Genomic DNA, 13495 nt, shown 5'->3' with positions numbered 1-13495 from the left:
ATGAACCACATAATCATCAGGAAAAAATATCCAAATCATCTTTATAACCACATCTTTGGGTACTAAAAAAGCACAGTGGGGTTGTTGTTGTTAAATTCCAGTAACTAGTACTGGATAACTGCAGTCAAAAATGTTCTAAATAGGGGCCGGGGAGATAGCTCAGTCAGTAGAGTGCTTGCCTTGTAAGCACAAGGCCCTGGGTTCGATCCCCAGCACCCCCCCCAAAAAAAAAGTTCTAAATAAGCATGGCTGGGACATAGTACTAACCTCCTTTTAGAACAGAATTACACACCACTGGGGCTAGGGATGTGGCTCCGTGGTATCGCGCTTACTTCATACATGTGAGGCACTGAGTTCAACCCTCAGTACCACATAAAAAATAAAGTTATTGTGTCCATCTACAACTAAAATATTTTTTAAAAAGTAGTACACAATATCTGCAGCATAGCAAACCTTTCAATAGTTAACTGCCCTGATTATATTAGATACATTATAACTTTCAAGGTTAAGATCAAACCTTCCTCATTTATGAATGCCTTGATCATAGAAATAAATGGCATTCAAAAAGAAAATAATACAACTCTAAGTCTACACATATCTAGCAAATTGAGACCCTGGCAAAATGAATTCATTTGTAACCATTCTAAGTACAGGATCCTACTTTTTTAAAATGAAACCTTTGAAAATGATGAGCACTGGGGAAATTACATTTACATGGAACCACTAACAAATTAATGTTACTACATTTTACATGAACCCTAACCTAACAACACCCTAACAGAGTAATACCCACTAAAGAATCCAATCAGGCTACATTATTCCTTTTAAATTTTTACCTTTATGCTTTCTTACTACAGGATAAAAAATGAGACACATGTAACACATAAAATTTATTATGATCGTTTCTCTATAATAAAAGTACAGAAAATTAAAATTGCCACACAGCAGACTCCAGAAATGAGTAGTCATATTTAAAAGTTTAATAACTAAATGGGCCTAAAATCCACAGCACCAAATACCAACAAGCATGTGGAGCAACAAGAACTCTTTCATTGCTAGTGGAAATGCAAAATGGTGCCAACCCTTTGGAAGACAACAGTACGGCAGTGACTTACAAAACTAAACATATATGCAACAGCAACCACACTTCTTGGTATTTACCCAAAGGGTTTGAAAACTCATCTCCACAAAAAAACCTGCACATAAGTGTTCATAGAAGCTTTATTCATAATCACCCAACTTGGAAGCAACCAAGATATTGCTACCTTCAGTAGGTAAATGAATAAATAAACTAGTGTATCCATACAATGGACTGCTATCAGCGAAAAAAAGTAGTGAGATATTATGCCACAGAGACATGGAGGAAATGTATTGCTAAAAGAAATCAGCCAACCAGAAAAGGTTACATATTATTATGAGACCAATTATATGACATCAAAAAGCAAAATTATAAATACATTAAAAAGGTCAGTGGTTACCAGGAGTTTGAAGGGAGAAAAGGCAGGATAAATACATGGAACACAAGGTATATTTAGAACAGTGTAACTATTCTTTGGCACTGTAATGGTGTCAAATATTTGTCAAAGTCCACAGAATATATAACACAGTGAACTTCAATGTAAACTATGGGCTTTAGTGATATATAATGTATCAATATTGATTCATCACCTATAACAGGTACAAGGGGATTCTGGGGGTCAAGGGCATATAGAAAATACTTTTGATTCAATTTTTCTGTAAACCCAAAATCATTCTAAAAATAAAGCCCATCTTAATAAAAATCATTAAATGTTTTTGTATTTTCAATTTGTTTTATTGGAGGAGGAGGGTCACTAAGCATTGAACCCAGGGGTACTCGACCACTGAGCAACATCCCCAGCCCTTTACTTTTCTATTCTGAGACAGGATCTCTCTAAGTTGCTCAGGCTGATCTCAAACTTGCTGTCTTCCTGAGTCATTGGGAGGTACGCACCAACATACCTGCAATAGTCATTAAAAAAAAAATTAATGTTGCTGGGAGTGGTGGTGCACACCTGTAATCCCAGTGGCTCAGGAGGCTGAGACAGGAGGATCTTGTGTCCAAAGCCAGCCTCAGCAAAAGTGAGGCCCTAAGCAACTCAGTGAGACCCTGTCTCTAAATAAGATACAAACTAGGGCTGGGGATGTGGCTCAGCAGGTCAAGAGCCTCCATGTTCAATCCCCAGTACACCCAAAAATAAATAAATAAAAAATGCTGGGAATGTGGCTCAGTGGGTTTAATACCCAGTACTCTATATAAATGTTTTAATTTATCACAAATAATAAAATATTAATAACTGAAGAACACCAATTTTCTTTTTCTTTTTTTTTTTTTAAGCCATACTGTTTTAATGATCACATTCTGCAGCATGCTTTCTGCTCTCCATTCAGACATCAACTTTACACCCGAGGCAGGAGGATCACAAGTAAAAGAAGCCTTAGTAACATAGGGAGATCCTATGTCAAAAGTCAAAGGACAAGGGATGGAACTCAGTTTTGGAGGACCCCTGGGTTCAGTCATCAATATGCAAACGAAAACAAAAAACTGCTCCAGACCCCAACACACTAGTGGAATACTGACCGCTGCCATTCCTCCTGGGAAATGTGAGCACTGCATGACTGAACATCTGCCTATGTTCAATGTGATAATCACGCTCTGTGGAAACAGTCTATGAAAGAAAAGTAAGCAAGCAGGTAGGGAGTCAAAGAACAGGTACGCTAAGGTGAAAACTCTTCTGCACAATTCCCCTAAGTATTAAATATTCTCCTTCCAAAACACAGTAAGAATGCAAGTGTGAAACCAAAAGAAAAAGATATTCAAAAGGTTCAATCTAGACAATGGTTTTTCTATATATAACCAATTAACACATCTTTCTTCCCAACTATACACACACACACATACACACACAAAATTACTGAATATCTCACATTCAATCCCCAGAACTGCAAACATTTTTTAAAAGCCAGGCGCAGTGGTGCACACTTACAATCCCAGCTACTCGAGAGGCTGAGGCAGGAAGATCAAAAGCTCAAAGTCAGCCTAGGCAAGATAGCAAAACCTTGTCTCAAATTAGAAACATAAAAAGGGCTGGGGAGTGTAGCTCTATGGTACAGTACCTCTGTGTTCAATCCTCAGAACTGCAAAAAAATAAATAAACAAAATTAAAACAAAAGCACCAGATGCAGTGGTGCCTGCCTGTAATCCCAGCAACTTGGGAGTCTGAGGCAGGACTCTGAGTTCAAAGTCAGCCTCAGCAACTTAGCAAGGCCCTAAGAAACTCAGTGAGATCCTGTCTCTAAAAAAAATGCAAAAAAGGGTTAGGTATATGGCTCAAGGGTTAAGTATCCCTGAAATCAACCCCCCCAAAATAATAAATTAAAACAAAAATCCTGGCCAACATTTCTATTTTCCTGTGTTTTGCATTTAATTTATGCAAACTTCATTGTACTACATTGTACTATTTATTGTACCTTATTTATTTTTATTGTATTTCATTGTACTATTTATTTAATAGTAATATGTGTAGCAAAAAATTAAAATGTAACAGAATAAAAGCACTCATGACAGAGTAAGATTTCGCTGAAGGTTCTACCTTGGTTGGTGGGTAATATCAAAAAAAATTACAGAAGGTTCATCATATATTATGCCACATACATGGGAAGTGTCAATCATACATAACATTTAAGTGTTTACAATGATAAAAATGTTGGTGGGTGTGTTGATGCATTCCTGTAATTTCAGCTATTCTAGAGGTTAAGGAAAGCAGGAGAATCACAAATCAAAGTCTAGCCTGGGCAACTCAGTGAGACTCTGTCCTCAGAAATAAGAAGTGCTAGGTGATATAGCTCAGTGATAACCCCTGGGGTCCAATCTCCAGAACCACAAAATACAAAATTAAAATGTTAGTAAAACAAAAACACTTTTGAGTGACAAATCAATAAAATTTCTCACTGAGAGACAGCCACAAAAAAATCTACTAAACTGCCTCTGTTGTTTGTGCAAAGCATAAATTGGTTCAACTAAGAAATCCTAAAGGCCATTCCAAAGAACACATTTCAAATGCCATTTTATTAAAATACATACACGTCAAATCACTACAGCTGTTGAGGTTCAAAACAAGCAAAAACCTGAATATACTCTTCTAATCAGATATTTTTTAATTATTAGTAATAATCTGGTGAGCTCACGGTACACAGAGGTATGAACACAGCAGCAGACACCATTTGGAGACAGTAATTTTTCAAATATACACTATATGCACTCTATTTTGTTCCTCTGAAGCTCAACAGTCACATATAAACTAGTCCTTTTTTAAAACCACAACTACAAGAGTCCATGCACTTTGTGAAAAACAAGGCAGGAGACCAAATCTAATTGTTCATTTTTTAACTCAACAATTATCTCAAATGTTAATGGAGTACCTTCAATCTTATAGAGATCTCCTATACATACCTACCATACTCTTAACTATCTTAACTGGGGTTGTGGTTCAGTAGTGGAGCACTTTCCTAGCATGTGGGGGTCACTGGCTTTGGTTCTCAGCACCACATATAAGTAAATGAACAAAATAAAGGTCCACTGATAACTAAAATATATATATATATATATATATATATATTTTTTTTTTTTTTTTTTAATCTTAACACATGCCAGATACTTTGGCACAGGCCTATAATCCCAGCAACTTGGGAGGCTGAGGCAGGAGGATCACTAAGTTTCAAGCCAGCCTCAACAACTTAGTGAGGCCCTGACTCAAAACAGAAATATAGAAAGAGCTAGGGATGTGGTTCAGTGGTTAAGTGCCCCTGGGTTCAATCACTAGTACCACTCTCCCCCAGCCCCCAAAAAAACTTAAATCTTAACACATAACTTCCAATAATACTCTAAAATGTTTCCTATTTTCTTTTATAGCTAAAGTCAGATGCTTTAATTATAGTCACTATATAAATGTATTCTACTTTCTAAAGTGGCTTATATTCATTACCTTATTTTAACCACAAAACTGAACATAACTGTCATATTAATCACCATAAAATCCTACCTACAGAATGTCATATGCTATTTATCTTCTGCATTCAATGCCTTAACCAAGTCAATGCCATGTACCTTCAGTCTCTTCTTACCACTATTCTGTTATTCCTGCTCTCAGTGCCAAACCGCTAGTTTCCACATATCACTCACTGGCCATCCGTGACTTTTTAAACTATAACCGTTAGCTTTAGAAGAATGAGAATTTTCAGCCCAGTGCAAGGGCACATGCCTATAATCCCAGTGACTCTGGAGGCTGAGGCAGAAGGGACTGCAAGTTCAAAGCCAATATTGAAGAGACTTAGCAGCGAGACCCCGTCTTAAATAAAAACAGCTGAGATGTAACTCAGTGGCAGAGCTGCCTTGGGTTCAATGTCCAGTACTATAAATAAACAAACAAACAAACAAAATGAGTTGTAGCTCAGCGGTGGTATAGTGCTAGCCTAGTACATGTGAGGCACTGGGTTTGATCCCCAGTACCACATAAAAATAAGGAAATAAAATAAAGGTATTGTGCTCCCCTACAACTATTTTTTTAAAAATGAGAATATTTGGGGCTGGGGAGATAGCTCAGTCGGTAGAGTGCTTGCCTTGTAAGCACAAGGCCCTGGGTTCAATCCCCAGCACCCAAAAAAAAAAAAAAAAAAAAAGAGAATATTTGAACAATTGTCCAACTTCTCTGTAGGTGAGGGCATGTTTAAAGTTTTTTAAATAAATGTTATCTGATTTTTTTAAAACCTCAGGTATCTTCAAGGAAACCTGATTTGCTTAATTATCTTTTCAAAAAACTTTTGATAAAATAAGACCAGCAATTCTACATCTAGGAATTCATATAAAGTTATGAATAAGGAAGCACAGGTTTATGAACTATTCCCACAGACACTCTTTGGAGTACTGCTTATAATAAAAAAAAAATTTTTAAAAACCCATAAATAACAAAATGCTCAGCAATCAAGTACTGGATAAATAATTGAGACATACATTCTTTTTTTTTTTTTTTTTTTTTTTTTTTGCGGTGCTGGGGATTGAACACAGGCCTTGTGCTTGCAAGGCAAGCACTCTACCACTGAGCTGTATCCCCAGCCCGAGACACACATTCTTTGTAGACCCAAAAAAAGCAAATAACAAAGAATGAAAAAACCATAATAATAATAATAATACTGCACATGTATTTGTAATGTCAACGTGTGTGTGTGTGTGTAAAGGGGAACAGGGAGAAGCTATTTTCACTATATACCTGTTTATAGCATTTTAATTTCTTAATAAGAAAGCAAAAAATTCATAGAAAACCAATTGTTAATGAAGTGGGGAGAAGTTACTGTTCTGAGTGTCAGGCTCAAAATGACAAATGTTTTCTGGAGCATTTCAAAAATAAGAATGAATATAAGCTCCAAATTTATCAGTATAGAACCTAAAGATCATAAGCAACCCGCTCTCCTTTCAATTGCATGGAGTTTTGCCTGAATGTAAGTTGTTCTTTTACAGGAACAATTTATATGAGGAGCACTCCTCCCATTTAGGAATTCAGTTAGCACCCCTTGGTTAGCAACAGATAAGTGGTATGGGCCACCAAGTAACCAACAGGGTGAAAGAAAGCCCTTTCTCAGAGTCAAGAACATGGGATCAGGGACTTGGCTTGGAATCCTAGCCTCACCATTCACCATTTGGAAGGCCATAACACAATCACTCAACCTCTCTAAGTCTCCATTTCCTCACTTCTACCTCCATGTTATTAAACCTGGAGAGATTCAGTAATTCATGAAAAGATAAAATAATATTAAGGAAATGAAATCATACATAATCTCACCAACTAGAGATCAGCACTCTTAATTTTTGGTGTATTTCATTCCAATCTCTCTCCTCGGTATCAGCTGAGTAAATGCTGGTGTGCGCATTACTGGAATCATACTGATTAAACAATGTCATCTATATAGTTTTTTTCCATATAGCTTTACATTTTTTTTTTAATATCACAATGATTTCCCCTATTGCTAGGGATGGAACCCAGGACCTGGCACATGCTAGACAAGTGCTATGCCACTGAGCTCCATCCCTATCCCTCACATCGTAACGATTTTTTAATGGCTGAATAATATTTCTTTGTATAGATGAGTCATAATTCAAATATTCCCCATCTAATATTGAATGCTTGTACTAACAAATCATTCTTTAATCTCTTTTCTGTTCCTCACCACCCCCGCTTTACCAGGAGAAGTCTCTTACTCCCCCTCCTCTATTACACATGAGCCAAAAAGAGTTAACACTAGCTAATAAATCCTCCTACCAGTAGTATGAAAAATGCATTCGTTACCATGGAAAAAATGATGCCTTAGAGACTGATGTTAGAGGGGGCTGTGGTTGTGGCTCTGTGGTGAAGCGCAGTTGCCTAGCATGGGTGAGGCACTAGGTTCAATCCTCAGCATCACATAAAAATAAATAAATACAATAAAAGCATTGTGTCCATCTAGAACTAAAAAAAAAAAAAATTAGAATGAAATTAGACTTCTCATGTTATAGTTCTAAAAACTGCTAGCATGCCCAGAAGTTGTCTTTGGAAGTTTCACAAATCATTATGCTCAATTTTATTTACTTCTTTTGCTTTCCTCCATTGCAGTGTAAGTGCTAGACAGACCAGGACTTGGTTTTTTTTGTGTTGTCACACCTATTACCAAGCACATAGTCAGTCAGTGCTCCCTGATGCTGTGAATTTGGTGTTAAGTGCCAGGCACGGCCCTGGGCACTCTATACTGCTATGGTTTGAGTCTCTCCCCCAAAGCTCATATATTGGAAACTTAATCCCCATGCATCAATGTTGGGAAACAGAACCTAGTTAAGAAGTAATCAAGTTGTCTAAGGAGTGGGTTAGCTATCCTGAGAGTAGGTGCCCTCGTGCCTTCTCAGGAGAGCTCTCTTGTCCTCTACTTTCTGCTATGGGATGAGGCAGCAGTGGCCCTCACCAGGTGTTCGCACTGTGCTCATGAACTTGCCAACCTCCAGAAGCCAAGACAAATCCGCTGTTGTAAATGAGCTAAGCCATGGTATTCTGTTAAGAGCAATGCAAAACGGACTAAGCACAACCCAAGCCCTCCAGGCAGTCATCATTTCCTCACATTAAGGAAGCAGCCACAGAAGGTAAGCAAATTATCCCAGGTCTCAGAGTAAACAGCAGAACTAGGAAAAGCTTCTTGCACAGCAGTTGACTACCAGGGTATACTGAATAAATTGACTAATTACACAAGAAGAGCTTCCCTGCGACAGCAATAAAAACTGAATGAGGGCTGGGAATATAGCTCTGGGGTGTTGCTCACCTAGCATGTGCAAAGTCATGGGTAGGATTCCAGCACTGCATTAAATAGAAAATTAAAAAACTGAGTAAGATTACAACTAATTTGGCTGGGCATGGTGGCACACACCTGTAATTCCAGCAACACAGAAGATGAGGCAGGAGGATTCCAAATTCAAAGCCAGCCTCAGCAACTTAGCAAGGCTCTGAGCAACTTACCAAGCCCTGCCTCAAAATAAAAAATTTTGAAAAGGGCTGGAGATGTAGTTCAGTCATTAAGTATCCCTGGGTTCAACTCCCAGTTACCAAAAAAATAAAAATAAATTAAATTACACTAATTTTTCTGCTAATTAAATGTCAATATTATTGTTTGTTTTTCATTACAAATGTATATCCACTATACTGTGGATTAATTGTAATTCAGAGGGCAAGTCTAAGAATCAAATCACCATTAATATTTGAAATGGAGCTGGGGTTGTGGTTCAGTGGCAGAGTGCTTGCCTACCATGTGTGAGGCACTGCATTCAATCCTCAGCACCACATATAAATAAATGAATAAAATAAAGATCCATCAACAACTAAAAAATAATAATAATAATAAAAATAATTTTTAAAAAATTAGAATCAAAAAACATGGTCACACCAAGCACAGTGGTACATGCCTGTAATCCCAGCAGCTCAGGAGGCTGAAACAGGATTTCGAGTTCAAGGTCAGACTCAGCAAAAGGGAGGCCCTAAGCAACTCAGTGAGACCCTGTCTCTAAATAAAATACAAAATAGGGCTGGAGATGTGACTCAGTGGTCGAGGGTCCCTGAGTTCAATCCCTGGTACCAAAAAACATGATCACAACAACAAAAAGACTTAAAAATGAACTTTTGAAATGATATGTTTGGAATGGACGTAGGATACTTCTTTACTTCTCTCTTTTTTGCTTGAATTCACCAGTCTCTTGTGACCAGACTAAACCTTTGAATTTCCTCTAACTAGAGAAAATATTTTCCAGAAAAATCATATACAAATTACCACATCTTCTATACAATGTTGTACTTTTTTCCTCATTTTAGGTTAAGAAGGATACTTTTCTCCAGTAAGTTATAAAAATAATATCTCCACCTAAGCCAACTTCCCTTCCCACCACATACCAATCCCCTACACCACACCCACCAGTAAAAAGGTATCAAACTAGCTTTATTCATAAATATTGAAATTTCAGTTCCTTTAAAAAAATGTACGGTACAATGTTAGAAGCCTGTGATAACAGCTCTAGATAGTTTTATCTCAACCAAAAGGGGGACAGTAGGGAGATTTGATCACTGAGAAAACAGGTTACTTATAATCTGCTTCACCCTGTGAAGTCTGACTTTATCACAGGTCTATAACCAAAGATTTAAATCCAGCCAGCACAGTGGTGAATACCTATAATTTCAGCTGTTCAGGAGACTGAGACAAGAGAATCTCAAGTTCAAGGGCAGTATGGGCAATCTACTAGTGTCCATCTCAAAATAAACTTTAAAAGGGCTGGGTATGACCTACCTCAGTGGTAGAGTGCCCCTGGGTTTGATGCCCAGGGCCTTAAAACACAAAAATTCAAACCTATCCACTGTGTGTGTGTGTGTGTGTGTGTGTGTGTGTACACTAGAGACTGAACCAGCTCAAACCAGTTCAATCTTTTGTTTTTTAAAGTATTTTTTAAGATGTTGACAGACCTTTATTTTATTCATTTATTGATAAGTGGTGCTGGAGAATGGAACCCAGTGCCTCACAAATACTAGGCAAGTGCTCTACCACTGAGCCACAATCCCAGCCCCTCAGACCAATCCAATCTTAAAGTAAATGCTTTCTAATTAACTTGGAGCCATTAACACAATTTAAAATTTAAAATTCTCCACTGAGCAGAGACATTTCTAAACCCTTCTACATTCATCAACCAGCCCATGATGTCTCTCTCAGTTCCTTTGTATACTCTAAAGAGGTAAGAAGGAGGAAACATTTTAACCATGTTATGCCATTGATACTAATGCTTATTTGTTTTGAGTTTTACAAACTCATCCTAGACTGGGAAAACAAAGAACTACCTCCATTTTTAAGCAAAAATATTGGTTTCCTATTATAAGTGGATGATTCTATTGGCGTTGGAAGAGCATGATAAAATGCAATTACCTACTAATAAGGTACATGGTTTATCAGTTTCCTCAAACCAGAAATAAATATCTCACAAGTAAACTCTTACATGAATCAACAAAAGCTTGTCTTGTTGTATCATTTGCTTAAAAGCAAGTACAGGGGCTATGGGAGAGGGATTAAGAAACATAGCCAGTCAAATCCATAAAAACCTCTAGTGTAAGATAAAACTGTCCTGCGGGAGCAGCCAATGCATTCTAACCTAACAGCTGTACACAGTTGCACTAATTAAAATGAAAAGCTAGTCTGCATAACACACAAGCAGTTCACTGAACCTCACTGACAAGTTGACAGGGTTCACCCGTCAACTTCTCCCGTCCCCCTACCCCACGATGTAATTAATTAAAAAAAAAAAAAAAAAAAAATTGACACATAGCTAGGGGTAGGGGTTTGTGTGAATACACATACACAATCAAACATTTCAGAAATAATCACAACCACATAGACTGGAACATATCCTATAGGCTATAAAAACACATAAGCACACAAAGGAAGTGGTTCGGCTATATTACATCAGTTCTCGCCTCACTTCATAAATGCAAAACCACAAAACAAGACAAAAATCTAAAGGCCTTTTTCTGGAAACCTTAGAGTGAATGAATGGATGTGGTTTAAGTCTTTATGTTACTGAACAATTCTCATTGATGCATCACTTTCAATGACCACAGGGAGGGAAAAAGTGTAATCTTAGTCAATTCCATCATGCAAGAGATCAAATAGCATTTCAAACACAGCCTGTCAAGCCCCAGCGCCTGCCAGAGTACAATGAGCACTCAAGGGCTCTGGACTAAAAACCACCTTTCACTAGTCCCAGAGATCTTTATAAAATAGTTTAAACACAGTAAATTACAAAGTTGAAAAAATAAATAAATACAAGCTCCAAACTGGTGCCCTCACACTATTGTGAAGTTGCTGTTAAGCATCTAAAATTCTGCCTTGTGTTGATTTACTAAGCCATATAAATATTCAGGAAGGCAACTGCCTCTCAGGGCCCAAATCCACATGCTTAAAAATGTAGAGTGGGGGCTGGGGAGATAGCTCAGCTGGTAGGGTGCTTGCCTCGCAAACACAAGGCCCTGAGTTTGAACCCCAGTACCGCAAAAAAAAAAAAAAAAAAAAAAAATGTAGAGTGGGTGTGCTTCTGGAAACAATTGCCCACAGAGCAATGGGCCTACGTAGGATATTGTTCCCATGTGTAAGGTTTCAAATCATGTCTAATTTAAACTTGGAGTCGGGAGGTGGAGGGGACTGAACACAGTATTTTTGGCACAGAATTTCCCAAGATTTTGTCAACTGTTTTCAACTTCTACTCAAATGTCTCAGTCTTTCAAGCACACATGCACACAATTTCTAAGGGAAAATGTAATCTATTGACCCCTGTATTCATTACATACCACTTTTTAGGTTTTCCATATGGCTGGAAGGAAGACCAGCCAAACAATGCCCCACAGAGTGCGGTGGCACATGTGCGCCAGGGACGCTTACAGGCTGAGAGTAAAACAAAGTAACCTATTACGTGAGTTTTTCTCAGCAAACAGAAAGTGGCCAAGCAGGTCTCCCCAAGGCCTCAGAGAAGGAGATGTGAGTCAACAGGGGAGGAGGAAAGAAGGGAAGGATGGCAGAGCAGTCACCACACACGCACACAAATTTAAACTTGAAGAAATCTTCAAGACTATCCCCTGCATTTTTGCTACTCCGGCAAAATAACACTATTCTGGCCCCCAAAGCAAATTATATTAGAGCTTTAGTAGCCCCGCATTATTTCATAATCGAATCCGTCAAATTCATCTTATTTTTAGGCTTAAATTTACTCCACTATAAGCAATGAGGTTTGCAGATCAACAACTACTTTTGCATTACACAGACTTTCCTCTCAGAAGAAAAAACATATATACACACACACTCATATAGTGCTTTCTCTGCCCCAAAGATGTTTCCTGTTCGGTTCAATTGAAATTTCCAGAGTCTGAGGCAACTAACAAGCTAGGAATCCAAAACAGAAATGCAACGGAGACGCGATGAACCCCCACTGCCTATTCCTGGAAAACCACTGCCGTTCTCAGCACTCGAGCTCATCCTCCTGGGGTCAGCGGGACACGCGAACACCCACCTCCAAGAGCGCCTACGCCCACGCTTGCCCAACTTCCTGCCCGGGACCGCTTCGCCCTCGTGGCCCGAGGCCACAGGCCACTTGCCAGCGGCGGGTCCGCCGCAGGGGCCGAGCCAGCCCGCCCGTACTCCTCCTCCGCGCAGGGCCCCGCAAACTCCCTGCGGTGGGCAGGGGCGGGGCAGTAGCGCGGGGCGTGAAATTCACTCGCCAAACAAAAGGAGGCCCGGGCGGCCGCAGGGCAGCGCCGGGTGCCCGCAGGTCCGTGGCTCGAGGACTTGGAGGCGGGGGCCGCGCGGGCCCGCCCGCAGCTGGAGGATGCGGCCGCTCCGGCCCGCGCCTGCTGCCCGCGGCCGCCGCGCTCCGCTCCCGCTCCTTCAGCCGGGGCGGCCGGGCCAACACTACCACTTGCCCGTGACCCAGACACAGGGAGAGAAAGAGCAGCCTCCCCGCGACGGCGGCGGCCGGCAAAACCCGGACTGGAGCCCAGCCCGCTCCGTGCGCGCCGCTGCGGGCGCGCTCGCGCGCGTACACACACAATACCGGCTACGATTTTATCTCCTTTTTTGCTTGGCCAGCCTCCATTCCCCGCATCTCCCCCCTTCCCGACAGCCGGAACTGGGAGGCTGCGTGATTGATGGCGGCTCTTAATAGCGTGGTCAGCTAGAAAATGCATCTGCAAGCAAGATATTAAAGAGCAGCTCATCCCCGTGAGTGATCAGCAGTTCACACATCCTAGAACTGCCTCTGCTTCTGCCAGGAATAATAATGCCAACCACTTCTGACGTCTAACAAATGCAGATGGAACAACCAACAACCATAGACAAGCCAAACATTTGTTTCAATGATGCATAGGAGAAAGCAGCATTGGTGTCA

At 39.8% G+C, this 13495-nt stretch overlaps 1 protein-coding gene across 1 annotated transcript in view; it reads right to left on the bottom strand.

Annotated features, from left to right (window-relative positions):
• Rere (arginine-glutamic acid dipeptide repeats) overlaps positions 1–13016 on the bottom strand; it is a 315130-nt gene extending 302114 nt beyond the window's left edge. The window contains 1 exon segment of the mRNA XM_047522366.1: positions 12623–13016. The gene's annotated coding sequence lies outside the window, so the exon portion shown is untranslated.
• Between the last annotated feature and the right edge of the window lie 479 nt (positions 13017–13495).

Source organism: Sciurus carolinensis, chromosome 1, assembly GCF_902686445.1.
Source record: "Sciurus carolinensis chromosome 1, mSciCar1.2, whole genome shotgun sequence".
Taxonomy (NCBI): domain Eukaryota; kingdom Metazoa; phylum Chordata; class Mammalia; order Rodentia; family Sciuridae; genus Sciurus; species Sciurus carolinensis.
Note: the sequence above shows the minus strand (reverse complement) of the source record. Positions and strands in the feature narration are given on the sequence as shown.